We start from the raw sequence: 14,171 nt of genomic DNA on the forward strand, positions 1-14,171 counted from the left end.
ATGGATATTGTAGATATGATTGAGGACTGGTGAAGATAGAAAGAGGAAGGATCAGGTGAGGGAAGGATGGAGGGAGAATACTGGGAGATACAACTAGAATTGGGGGCAATTTAGGGGCAAGGGAAAAAAATTTAATGCAATGGAAACTCCTAGAAATCTATTAGAGTGACCTCAACTAAGATTCCTAGTAATAGGGGATATGGAGCTTAATATGGAAGCTCTCTTTATTTTCCCCCTTTAAATTTTTCTCCCCCCTTTCTCTCTGTGTAGTGTGAGTTTGTATGTTATATGAACCCATTATGTGTAAGAGTGCATGCATGCACAGAAGCCAGAGGAAGATATAAATTTTCCTTGTTTTTTACTCTCTGCCTCATTCCCTTGAGATAAAATATCTTCCTGATCTGAGAGCTTGCATTTTACTCAACAAGCTGTCAGCCATCTACCCCAAGGGATCCTGCTGTCCCTGTCCCCATGTCACTCAGATAATAGGCACAAGTGATCATGGCCAACTTTATATGTTAAGATTATAACTCAATTGTAGTCACGTAGAATTGACTTGTGCAGAGACAGTTTGCTTCAAAGTTATAAACAGGTGGAATCAACACAATGAATAAAGTGTTAAAAAGAAATTATAAAAGAAAGAGAATGAAGGATGTACATTCATAAAGAATGCAAACCATTTGGGAGTATAATATGGGACATGAAAGAATCTTCAAAAAATAAAGACAACAAACTGGGCCATGTTTCAGGAGCCTGATAAAACAGGAGTCAACACTCAACTATCCTCTAAGCAATGGAGTTGTTGACAAATTTGAAACAAGATATGAGCAATCGACCTTCAATGTAAACATTTATGAATAAAATGATCCAGTATCTAAGATAATGAAAAATGGGCACAAGTCCCTATGAGTTTTAAGTGCAAGACAGATTTTCAAAACCTTCAAACATTCAAACCTTCCACCAGAAGAACTGTGACTGTCATCATTTGTATTTATAACATATCTTGTGTGGCTCTAACAAAAGCATCTTAAGGAAGATGGGGCTTATACTGTGTCTCTGAGCTTGACAGTCCAGTCTTTCACAGCAGGGAAGCACGAGACAACTGATCATATCACATTAGTCAGAAAGCAGAACACTACCAATGCTGGTGCTCAATTTACTTTCTTGGTTATATATAACCTGTGACTCTAGCACATGGAAAGATGGCACCTATGTTCACAGTAAATCTCACTGTCATAGACATACCAAGTTGTGCCTCTGAGGAGATTGCTTAGAAGTATAGCTAAGTCAATAATGGAGATTAACCATCACACACCATCCACCATCATTTTTCCCTATTTCCCAAAGTTATGGTTCCTTTATGACACCATCCCTCACCCTACTTCAGGTTCATTTAACTCCCACAAATAGGTAGTAGCAGAGAAAATAATTGGCACAAAATAGAAATAAGCATTACTGTTTGGATTGAGCAGTTTTTAATGGGAACAAAAGGCTAAAGGAAGAATCAGAGAATAAGGAATCCAAAGAGATTTTGAATTTGTGTTACACAACAAAATAAAATAAACGTTTCTTTTAATTAGTAAGTCATTTATTTTTTACAAATTGTCACTGTTCAGGTAATATGAAGCCCAACTTCCTCAGAACACCCCAACCCTGTTATATAGAAGGTGATACATACCTACTAAAGGGTTCAATAAAACCTTGACAGTTTCAATTTGAAAGAAGATTTAGCATAGTCATACGTGCTGGTTTGAATATGCTTGGACCAGTGAGTGATGGTGTGGCCTTGTTAGAGGAAGTGTTTCACTGTGTGGGTAGGCTTTGAGAGACTTTTCTCCTAGATGCCTGAGGATGCCGAGTCTTCTCCTGTTTGCCTTTGAATCAATATGGAGAACTCTCAGGTCCTTCTCCAACATTATGTCTGCCTGGACAATGCCATGCTCCCCCCATGATGATAATGGACTGATCCCCCTGAACCTGTAAGTCAGCCTCAATTAAAAGTCATCCATTATAACAGTGGCCTTGGTCATAGTGTTTCTGAAATAGCAAAAAAAAAAAAAAAAAAAAAATCTCATTTTCAAGCAAAACAAAATGAAATAGGCAATTTCACAGCCATGAGTAAATATGTAGTAATATTTTAAAATAGCACTTAAGAGAAAATTCCATAATAATTCTAAAGCCAGATGTAGAACTAAAGAGAAAAAATTTGAGTGGTCTTACCACAAAAAAATGACAAATGTATGAAATGATGGTTGTGCTAAATACCTTGATTTGAGTGTGTATAATAGCAAACATGCTGAATGTCATAAATATGTACAAGGATAATGGATTCATTAAATGTTAGGGAAAAATGTTCTCAATTTATACAGAAAATATATTTTAAGACAGTTTATAAAGAAAACATCTTTTTTTTCCTTCCTGAATGGTAGAACATACCTTTAGTCCCAACACTTATGAAGCTAAGGCTAGACAAATCTCTCTGAGGTCTAGGTCAGCTCTCTTAGTTATAGTTTCCATTGCTGTGAAGAGACACACATCCAAGACAACTCTGATAAAGGACAACATTTAATTGAGGCTAGCTTACAGATTGATAGGTTGAGTCTATTATCATCAATGTGGGAAGCATGACATTGTATAGGCAGACATGATGTTAGAGAAAGATCTGAGAGTTCTACAGAAGACTGTGTTCTAGGCAGCTAGGAGAAAGTCTACTCCCACAGTGACACACTTCCTCCAACAAGTCAAACCTATCCAAATGTTCCTAATAGTGTCACTCCCTGAGCCAAGCATTTTCAAGCATTTTACTCCCTGGCTTCCATAGGCCTGTTCAATCACATGAATCTATGGGTTCATACCTAGCCATACCATAAGGCAAAATACGTTTAGCCCAACTTCATAAATCTCCATAATCTATCATAGTCTCATCAATGTTTAACAGCCCAAACTTCAAATCTCTTCTGAGATACTTAACTGTAATCTCCTTTAAAACCAGTATAGAAAAACAGATCATACACCTCCAATATATCATGGCACAGGATATACATTTCCATTCCAAATAATCATAGTGAAGAAATACTAGACTATAGCAAGACCAAAATCTAGCTGGGCAAACTCTAAACTCTGTGTCTCCGTGTCTGATCTCAAAGTGCTCTTCAGATTTCCAAATCCTTTCATCTTTTTACTGCTATTGGCAAATCTGACATTCAGCAGCAACAAACTTCATTGTCTTGAGCTGGTACCACTCCATGTTAGCAGCTTTCCTCAGCAGGTATCCCACCACTCTGGCATTTCAAATATCTTGGGGTATCCAAGGCAACGTCAACATTATAGCTACTTCTTCCAAAGTCCAGGATCCACACATGATCTCCCGGGCTTTCCCAAGAAGCATGGGTCACATCTTAAGCTTTGCCCTTTGTAGCATTCCAGGGTCTGCTTAACTTCACTCCATTACTGCTGATGTTCTTGGTGGTCATCCATGGCACTGAGGTCTTCAACTTGCTGGAGTTTTTCACTACAACTAGACTTCACAAATATCTTTTTACAGGCTTGTTTATGCTTCTAAGCCTCAGTGTCTTTGCATGATCCCTTCAGGACTGGACTGCCAACTGCAACTGAGGCTGCACATTCACCATTAGCCTTTACTGGCCTCTCATAGTGCCAAACCTCAGCTATTCTCCATTACCCCTTCATAACTTCAAAACCAGTATCACCTGCATGATTCTTATACATTATCAACTCCAGCTGAACCACAAGGCACAACCTTGGTTATCTCTGAGACACAGCTGTTTCTATGCTCTCAGAAGACACATCCCAGGAAGATTTTACTGGTCTCTTCTTAATCACCTCTTATTTCTAACCAACAAGCATCAGTCCCAGTAGTTCCTTCTATTCTTGACTCTAAAGCCAGATCTGAAGCTGCCAAGTTCTTCTGAGTAATGGAGCTAGAACATGGCCTTTTTGTTATAATACAAGATCACCAGCTTTCTGTATTCTAACTCTACTGCCTAAGCTTGCATGTTCTGGAACTTACTCTATAGATTAAACTTAAATTATAGATTGACCTTAAACTCAGATATCTGCTAGGCTCTGTCTCCTAAATGATGGAACTAAAGGTGTGTACCACCAAGGCTGGACTTAAGGTTTTAATTACATGGACCAGGCTGTGTACCAGACTAACTTTGAACTCACAGATCTGCTTGCCTCTATCTCCTGGGATTAAAGGTGTGTGTCACCATGCTTGGACCTAAGCTTTTTATTATGGAACTTAAAAAGTTGAAAACTGAGAATACAACCTATCTGTTGTCAATTTGACACATAATCATATCTTCTTATGTGCAAATGAAAGCGATAACCAGGTCATAGTAATGATGAACATATTAGTCTCTCTCATGCAATGAAACTGAAAATATATACCTATGTGGGATATTGCCCCAAGGTCACCACTTCCTTACTTCTATTTAATATCCTTGAAAGCAGGGTTTAACTTTATTCTACTTCCTTCTGTCCCTTTACTCTTTGAATCATACATTTTTTATTTTTCCTTTCTAAGCTTGCTACACTTAATCAAAATTCTCTTCATGAGAGTAAACCAAAGAACAAAGTCTGTGCTGGGCTTTTCTGAGTCTTCCCTGTCATTGCAATTAATATAATACTCTTTACCTTAGCCTCAGGCAGACACTTTGGACAGGCAAAAAGCAGTATTAATCTTCACCAAAACATCATAAGAATAATCTCTAGAGTTCAAATCACCCTTGGCAACAATTTCTACTAGGATGGCCGATTAAGTCCCACTTAAAGCTCTCCATTGCTTTTCAAATACAAAGTCCTCAAATCCTTATTCCTCCAAACAAAAACATGGTCAGACATATCACTGTAACACCTCAGTCCCTAGTACCAACTTGGTTTCCATTGCCATGAAGATTTCCATGACTAAGACAACTCTTATACCAACCTTGGCTGTATAGCAAGCTGCAAGACTGTTAAGGCTCAGGAGACCTTATATCAAGATAATAATCCCTAAACTACCAAAAAGAAAACACATTTTTAAATTAATTTTGTGTTCCTAATATATTTGCTTAAAGTAACAAATGCCAATAACAGCAGATGCTAGATGATAGAAAGGGTTAAGTTAGCACACTATTATTGGCAAGTTATGAAGAAATGCAAGAGGCAAGCTGCATACTATCCCCTGACCTCTATCTTCTGGTTCATGGTTCTTCCTGCCTTCATGATGAGACTTCGTGGGGGAGCCAAGAGATTCCAGCTTAGATATCTCCCCCACCAATCCCATACTAGTTGGGTCCACATGGGGAAAAGCCAGCAAAGGGTCTACCTGGGGAATACCCAGCAGAAATAAGCAGCATGCTGTTTCTGAGATCCATTGCCAGGTCCATAGTTATGCCTGCTTCCCTGAGGAGATCTGCTAACATCAGGAACATCCAGCAAACAGCAGGGACAGCCAGATGGCTTAAAAATAACAGAAGATCACAATCAACAAGAACCAGGGCAATATGGCATCACCATGGCCCAATCTAATCCAATATTATGGTAAAGATGATAAAGGCATTTAAAGAGGAAATAAACAAATCCCTTAAAAATTCAGGAAAATACAAACAGGAAAAGGAAATGAATAAAACTGTTCAAGACCTGAAAATGGAAATAGAAGCAATAAATAAAACACACACTGAGGGATTCCTGGAGATGAAATCCTAGGGAAGAGAACAGAACTGCTGATGTAGGTATCACCAACTGAGAACAAGACATGAAAGAATCTCAGGCATGGAAAATACAGTTGGAGAAATTGATACACCAGTCAAAGAAAATGTTAAATCTAAAAATGTTCTTGAGATAAAACATCCAAGAAATCTGGAAAACTATGAAAAGACCAAAATTAAGGATAGTAGGAATAGAAGGAGAAGATTCATAGCTACAAGGCCTAGAAAATATTTTCAAAATTATCATAGAACAAAATTTCCCCAACCTAAAGAAATATGTGCCCATGTACATACAAGAAGTTTCAGAACACCAAATAGAACTAGAAAAGAAAGTCCTCCTGCTGCATAAAAATCAAAACACTAAATGTACAGAAAATAGAAGCATATTAAAAGCTACAATGGAAAAAGGTCAAACAACATATAAAGGCAGAGTTTTCAGAATTATGTCAACTTCTCAACAAAGACTCTAAAATCCAGAAGGACCTGGGAAGAGATCTTGTAGACTATAAGAGACCACAGTTGTCTGCCCAGACTACTATACCCAGCTAAACTTTCAATCACTATATATGGAGAAAACAAGATAATCCATGACAAAACCCAAATTTAAACAATATTTATCCACAAATCCAGCCTGGGAGAAAATACTAGAAGGAAAATTCCAAATCAAGAGGCTAACTGTACAAAATAAATAAATAAGTAAGTGAGTAATCACAGGAAATAAATAAGCCGACCCCAGCAAACCAAAGGAAGGGAAGAAAACACACATACACACATACAATACTACCACCAACATCAAAATAACAGGAATTAGAAATTGCTGGTCATAAATATCTCTCAACATCAATGGACTCAATTTCCCAATGAAAAGACAATATAACACAATATCCTGTGAAACAGGATCCTTCATTTTGTTGCATACAATAGCCACTTCTAAAGATAGGAATTACCTCAGAATGAAGAGTTAGAAAAAAGGTTGACCAAGCAAGCAAAGCCACATAGGAACTTAGAGTGGCGATTCTAGTATTTACTAAAATAAACATTCAGCCAAATTTAATAAAAGAGATGGGGAAAGATACTTCATTCCATCAAAGGAAAATCCACTGAAAGGACATTTCAATTCTAAACATCTATGCCCCAAATGCAGTGGCATCCACATCCATAAAAGAAACATCACAAAAGGTTAAATTGGACATTGAACCCCACACATTGATAGTGGAAGATTTCAACACCCTACTCTTACTAATGTACAGGTCAGCAAAACAGAAACAAAACAGAGGAATAATGAATCTAACCAGTCATATGAATTGAATGAAACTAACAGATATTTACAGACTATATCACCCAAACACAAAAGAATATACCTTCTTCTCAACACCTCGTGGAATGTTCTCCAAAATTCTCTATATACAACAAAATTCAAATAACCCATTGTATCTTATCAGACTACCACAGACTAAAGCTGGAATTCAACAACAAAAACAACAGAAATCTTACAAACTCAGGGAAACTGAACAATTCTTTACTAAAACCCACTCAGTCAGGGCAGAAATAAAGATAAGAATTAAAGACTTAGAATGAAAATTAAGGCAAAACATACACAAAATAATGGGACACAAAAACACAGTGCTAAGAGGAAAGTTCATAGAATTAAGAACTGTCATAAAAAAATTGAAAAGATCACTAGCAACTAAAAAATCTATTTAAAATCACACTAGAAAGCTCTAAAAAAAAATGAAGCAGACACACCCAAGAAGAGTACACAGAAGGAGATAATCAATCTCTGTCCTGAAATCAACAATTTAGAACCCAAAAGAAAATACAAAGAATCAAAGAACACAAGAGTTGATATTTTGAGAAAAACAAAATAGAACAAAACAAAACCAAAAACCTAGTGTACCTAATCAACAAAAGGGTGGAGGGAGGGACCTGGGAAGGAAAGTAGATGAAGAGCAGGTGGGAGAGGAGGAGAGTATCCAAATCAACAAAATCAGGAAGAAAAAGTGTCAGGCCTTGGGGCCTTCCCTTGAGCTGCATCCCACTTTGGGCTTGTCATTGGACCTGCTTTTCCTCAGGCTCCTCTCCATTTCCAGCCATGAAATACTTTCAGACAGGAACAATTATGGGTTAGAATTATGACTATGGGATAGCAACTCCATCCCTCACTCAATGTTCTCTCTTTCTGCTGGAGCTGGGATTTACAAGTTCCTTCTTCCCACCATAGGGTATTTCATCTAAGGTCCCTCTTTTTGAGTCCCGAGAGTCTCTCACCTCCCAGGTCTCTGGTACATTCTGGAGGGTCCCACATCCTCCAACCTTCTGAGGTTGCCTGTTCCAATTCTTTATGCTGGCCCTCAGGGTTTCAGTCTTTCCCCCTACCCAATACCAGATCATGTGATCATGTTGCCCCCTTCTCCCACCTGCCCTTCATCTACTTTCCTTCCCAGGTCCCTCCCTCCACCCTTGTGATTGCTTTCTTCTCTCTCCCAAGTAGGACTGAGGCATCCTCACTTGGGCCCTTCAACTTGTTGACCATTTTGACTTCTGTGGACTATATCTTGGGTATTAAGTCCTTTTATTTATTTAATTTTTTTGGCTAGTATCCACTTATTAGTGAGTACATATCATCCATGGCCTTAGCTTACTCAGAATGATCTTTTCTAGTTCCATCCATTTGCCTACAAAACTCAGGATGTCCTCATCCCTAATAGCTGATACTTTGTATTATTCTTTTCCAATTTATATCCACTTGATCAACTTAAGTTGTATTATAGCTCTAACTAGAACTTCAAATTCTATGTTGCATAGGCATGGAGGAGAGAGTTGGCAGTCTGGTTTTGTTACTGAATTAATGGGAACATAAAGAATTTCTTTACATTTCTCTACATTTACTTTATGTTAGCTATTGGTTTCCTGTATATTTTCCTGTATATTGTGCTTAGTTAGACAAATTTTATCACCAATCACTCCAAGACTTTTAATATGAAGAAGTGTATTGCTATTCCCAGATGATGTGGTAAGTGACCCCAAAAATTCTATCAGAGAATCCCAATAGCTGATGAACACCTTTAGCAAAGTGACTGGATACAAAATTAACTTAAAAAATCACTAACTCTCTATTATACAAACAATAAATGGACTGAAAATAGGGAAACAACACTTTTAGCAATAGACAAAAATAATGTAAAATATCTTGGTCTACCTCTAACCAAGCAAATGAAAGATTTATAGGACAGGAACTTCAAGTCTCTGAAGAAAAAATTGAGGGTCAAAGATGGATTGAGGTCCCATGCTTATGGATCTGTAGGATTAACATAGTAAAAATTTTACCTGAGGCAGACTGGGAGGACACAGCGTATTCCTGTGGGTCAGCCCCAAAGAGCTTAGGTTCCAGTCTTGAGGCCTCTGGTGGGAGCCTTCAGATCTCTACTTCGGGATCCAGAACAACCTGGGCTACAACACCACATCTCCAGGTGCTGCAAGAGGCCAGAGGGGCAGCCGGAAGGCCGGCTGGGAGAAGTCAGTGTGCTCTGGTGAGTCCAGCAGGCCCTGGGCAGGAGGCTTCAGGTGTCTGCTTCAGGATCTGAACAGCCTGGGCCACAGCACCCTGCCTCCAGGCAGTGCAGGAGGTCAGCAATGCACCAGAGGCCAGCTGGGAAGAGGCAGCTTGCACTGGTGAATTCAGCCTTGACAACAAGACCAACTAACACCAGTGAGAACTAGATGGCAAAAGGCAAACACAGGAATGTCACTAACAGAAATCAAGGCAATATGGCAGCATCTGAACCCAATGCTCCTTTAACAGCATGTCCTGGATACCCCATCACACGAGAAAAACAAGATTTGGATTTAAAATCACTGATCATGATGCTGGTACAGGAACACATGAAGAACATACTTAAGAAATTCAGGAGAAAGTGGATCAAAAGTTAGAAGTCCTTACAAGGGAAACACAAAAATCATTGAAAGAAATCCAGAAGAATACAAAAGCCAATAAGGAGGAAACAGAAAAATCACTTAAAGAAATATAGGAGAACTTTGGTCAACAGGCTGAGATCATGAAAGAGGAAACACAAAATTCTCTTAAAGAATTACAGGAAAACACAAACAAGAAAGTGAAGGAGCTAAGCAAAACCATCCAGGATCTAAAATCAGAAGTAGAAACAACTAAGAAAACTAAAAGGGAGACAACTTTGGAGACAGAAAGCCTTGGGAAGAAATCAGGGGACAGAGATGCAAATATCAACAACAGAATATAAGAGATAGAAGAAAGAATCTCAGATGCTGAAGATTCCATAGAAACCATGGACTCAACAGTTAAAGAAAATGCAAAATGCAAAAAGCTTGTAACCCAAACATCCAGGAAATTCAGGACACAATGAGAAGACCAAACCTAAGGATTATAGGCATAGATGAGAGTGAAGATTTACAACTTAAAGGGCCAGCAAATATCTTCAACAAAATTATGGAAGAAAACTTCCCTAACCTAAAGAGAGAGATGCCCATGAATATACAAGAAGCCTACAGAACTCCAAACAGCCTGGACCAGAACAGAAATACCTCCCATCACATAAAAATCAAAACACCAAATGTACTAAACAAAGAAAGAATATTAAAGGCAGTAAGAGAAAAAGGGCAAGTAACATATAAAGGAAGACCTATCAGAATCACAACAGACTTCTCACCAGAGACTATGAAAGCTAGAAGATCCTGGGCAGATCTCATGCAGACTCTAAGAGAACACAAATGCCAGCCAAAACTACTATACCCAACAAAACTCTCAATCACCATAGATGGAGAAACTAAGATATTCCATGACAAAACCAAGTTTACCCAATATCTATCCACAAACCCAGCACTACAAAGGATAATAGGAGGAAAACACCAATACAAGGAGGGAAACTTCACCCTGGAAAAAGCAAGATATTAACCTTCTTTCATCAAACCCAAAAGATGATAACCAATCAAATTTAAAAAAATAAGATAAAAAATGACAGGAAGTAATAATCACTATTCCTTAATATCTCTTAACATCAATGGGCTCAATGCCTCAATAAAAAGACATAGACTAACCGACTGGATACATAAACAGGACCCTACATTTTGCTGCATACAGGAAACACACCTCAGTGTCAAAGACAAACACTACTTTAGAGTAAAAGGCTGGAAGACAATTTCACAAGCAAATGGTCTCAGGAAACAAGCTGGAGTAGCCATTCTAATATCAAATATAATTGACTTTCAACCCAAAGTCATCAAAAGAGACTCTGAGGGATACTTCTTGCTGGTCAAAGGAAAAATACAACAAGAAGAACTGTCAATCCTGAACATCTATGCTCCAAATGCAAGGGCACCCTCATTCATAAAAGAAACTTTACTTAAGCTCAAAGCACACATTTCACCTAAAACAATAATTGTGGGTGACTTCAACACTGGACTTTCCTCAATGGACAGATCAGGAAAACAGAAACTGAACAGGGACACAGTGAAACTAATTGAAACTTTGGACCAATTAGATTTTATATATATATGTATATATAACATTTTATCCTAAAGCAAAAGAATATACCTTTTTCTTAGCACCTCATGGTACCTTCTCCAAAATCAACCATATAATTTGTCACAAGACAGACCTCAACAAATATAAGAAGATCGAACTAATCCCATGCCTCCTATCAGATCACTATGAAGTAAAAGTGGTCTTCAATAGCAACAAAAACAACAGAAAACCCACATACATGTAGAAACTGAACAATATTCTACTCAGTGATACCTTGGTCAAGGAAGAAATAAAGAAAGAAATTAAAGAATTTTTAGAATTTAATGAAATTGAAGACACAACATACACAAATCTATGGGACACAATGAAAGCAGTGCTAAGAGGAAAACTCATAGCCCCGAGTGCCTCCAAAAAGAAAATGGAGAGAGCATACACTAACAGCTTAATGACACACCAGAAAGCCTTGGAACAAAAAGAAGCTATTTCACCCAAGAGGAGTAGAAGGCAGGAAATCATCAAACTTAGGGCTGAAATCAATCAAGTAGAAACAAAGAGTACCATACAAAGAATCAACAAAACCAGGAGCTGGTTCCTTGAGAAAATCAACAAGATAGATAAACCCTTAGCCAGACTAACCAAAGAGCACAGAGAGAGTATACAGATTAATAAACTTAGAAATGAAAAGGGAGATGTAACAACAGAAACTGAGGAAATTCAAAAAATCATTAGATCTTACTACAAAAGCCTATACTCAACACAACTGGAGAATCTGGAGGAAATGGACAGATTCCTAGACAGATATCAGACACCAAAACTAAATCAGGATCAAATAGATCATCTAAACCATCCCATAACACCTGAAGAAATAAAAAGGGTCATAGAAAGTCTCCCAACAACAAAAAAAAAGCACGGGACCAGATGGCTTCAGTGCAGAATTCTATCAGACCTTCATAGAAGACCTAACACCAATACTCTTCAAACTATTCCACAAAATCGAAACAGAAGGAAATCTACCCGACTTGCTCTATGAAGCTACAATTACGCTGATACCAAAACCACACAAAGCTCCAACAAAGAAAGAGAACTTCAGGCCAATTTCCCTTATTAATATTGATGCAAAAATACTTAATAAAATTCTTGCCAACTGAATCCAAGAACACATCAAAACGATCATCCACCATGATCAAGTAGGCTTCATCCCAGGGATAAAGGGATGGCTCAATATAAGGAAATCCATCAATGCTATCCACTACATAAACAAACTCAAAGAAAAAAACCATATGATCATCTCATTAAATGCAGAAAAATCATTTGACAAAATTCAGCATCCTTTCATGCTAAAAGTCTTGGAAAGAACAGGAATTCAAGGCCCATACCTAAACATTCTTAAAGCAATATACAGCAAATCAGTAGCCAACATCAAACAAAACGGAGAGAAACTTGAAGCAATCCTACTAAAATCAGGGACTAAACAAGGCTGTCCTCTCTCTCCAAATCTTTTCAATATAGTATTTGAAGTTCTAGCTAGAGCAATTATACAACATAAGGAGGTCAAGGGGATTCAAATTGGAAAGGAAGAAGTCAAATATCACTATTTGCAGATGAAATGATAGTCTACCTAAGTGACCTGAAAACCTCCACCAGAGAACTCCTACAGCTGATAAACAACTTCAGCAAAGTGGCTGGTTATAAAATCAACTCAAGCAAATCAGTTGCATTCCTATACTCAAAGGATAAGCAGGCTGAGAAAGAAGTTAGGGAAATGACACCCTTCACAATATCCACAAACAATATAAAGTATCTTGGGGTGACTCTAACAAAACAAGTGAAAAATCTATATGACAAGAACTTCAGGTCTCTGAAGAAGGAACTAGAAGAAGACCTCAGAAAATGGAAAAATCTGCCATGCTCATGGATCGACAGGATTAATATAGTTAAAATGGCCATCTTGCCAAAAGCAATCTACAGATTCAATGCAATCCCCATCAAAATTCCAACTCAGTTCTTCACAGAGTTAGAAAAAGCAATTCTCCAATTCATCTGGAATAACAAAAAAAAAAAAAAAAAAAAACCCCAGGATAGCTAAAACTATTCTCAACAACAAAAGAAATTCTGGGCGAATCAGTATCCCTGACTTCAAGCAATACTACAGAGTATTAGTGTTTAAAACTGCATGGTATTGGCACAGTGACAGACAAGTGGACCAATAGAATATAATTGAAGATCCAGAAATGAATCCACACACCTATGGTCACTTAATCTTTGACAAAGGAGCCAAAAACATCCAGTGGATAAAAGATAGCCTTTTCAACAAATGGTGCTGGTTCAGTTGGAGGTCAGCGAGCAGAAGAATGCAAATTGATCCATTCTTATCTCCATGAACTTCACTCCAAGTGGATCAAGGACCTCCATGTAAAACTAGACACACTGAAACTAATAGAAAAGAAACTGGGGAAGACCCTTGAGGACATGGGCACAGGGGAAAAGTTCCTGAACAGAACACCAATAGCTTATGCTCTAAGATCAGGAATTGACAAATGGGACCTCATAAAATTACAAAGTTTCTGTAAGGCAAAGGACAGTGTTAAAAGCACAAAATGGCAACCATCAAATTGGGAAAGGATATTCACCAACCCTACATCTGATAGAGGGCTAATATTCAATATATACAAAGAACTCAAGAAGTTAGACCCCCAGGGAACCAAATAATCCTATTAAAAAATGGGGTATAGATCTAAACAAAGAATTTTCACCTGAAGAAATTCAAATGTCTAAGAGGCACCTTAAGAAGTGCTTAACATCATTAGTCACTAGGGAAATGAAAATCAAAACAACCCTGACATTTCACCTTACACCAGTCAGAATGGCTAAGGTCAAAAACTCAGGAGACAGCAGGTGTTGGTGAGGATGTGGAGAAAGAGGAACACTCCTCGACTGCCAGTGGGGCTGTAAGATGGTAC

This window comes from Apodemus sylvaticus, chromosome 2 (genome assembly GCF_947179515.1).
Source record: "Apodemus sylvaticus chromosome 2, mApoSyl1.1, whole genome shotgun sequence".
Taxonomy (NCBI): Eukaryota; Metazoa; Chordata; class Mammalia; order Rodentia; family Muridae; genus Apodemus; species Apodemus sylvaticus.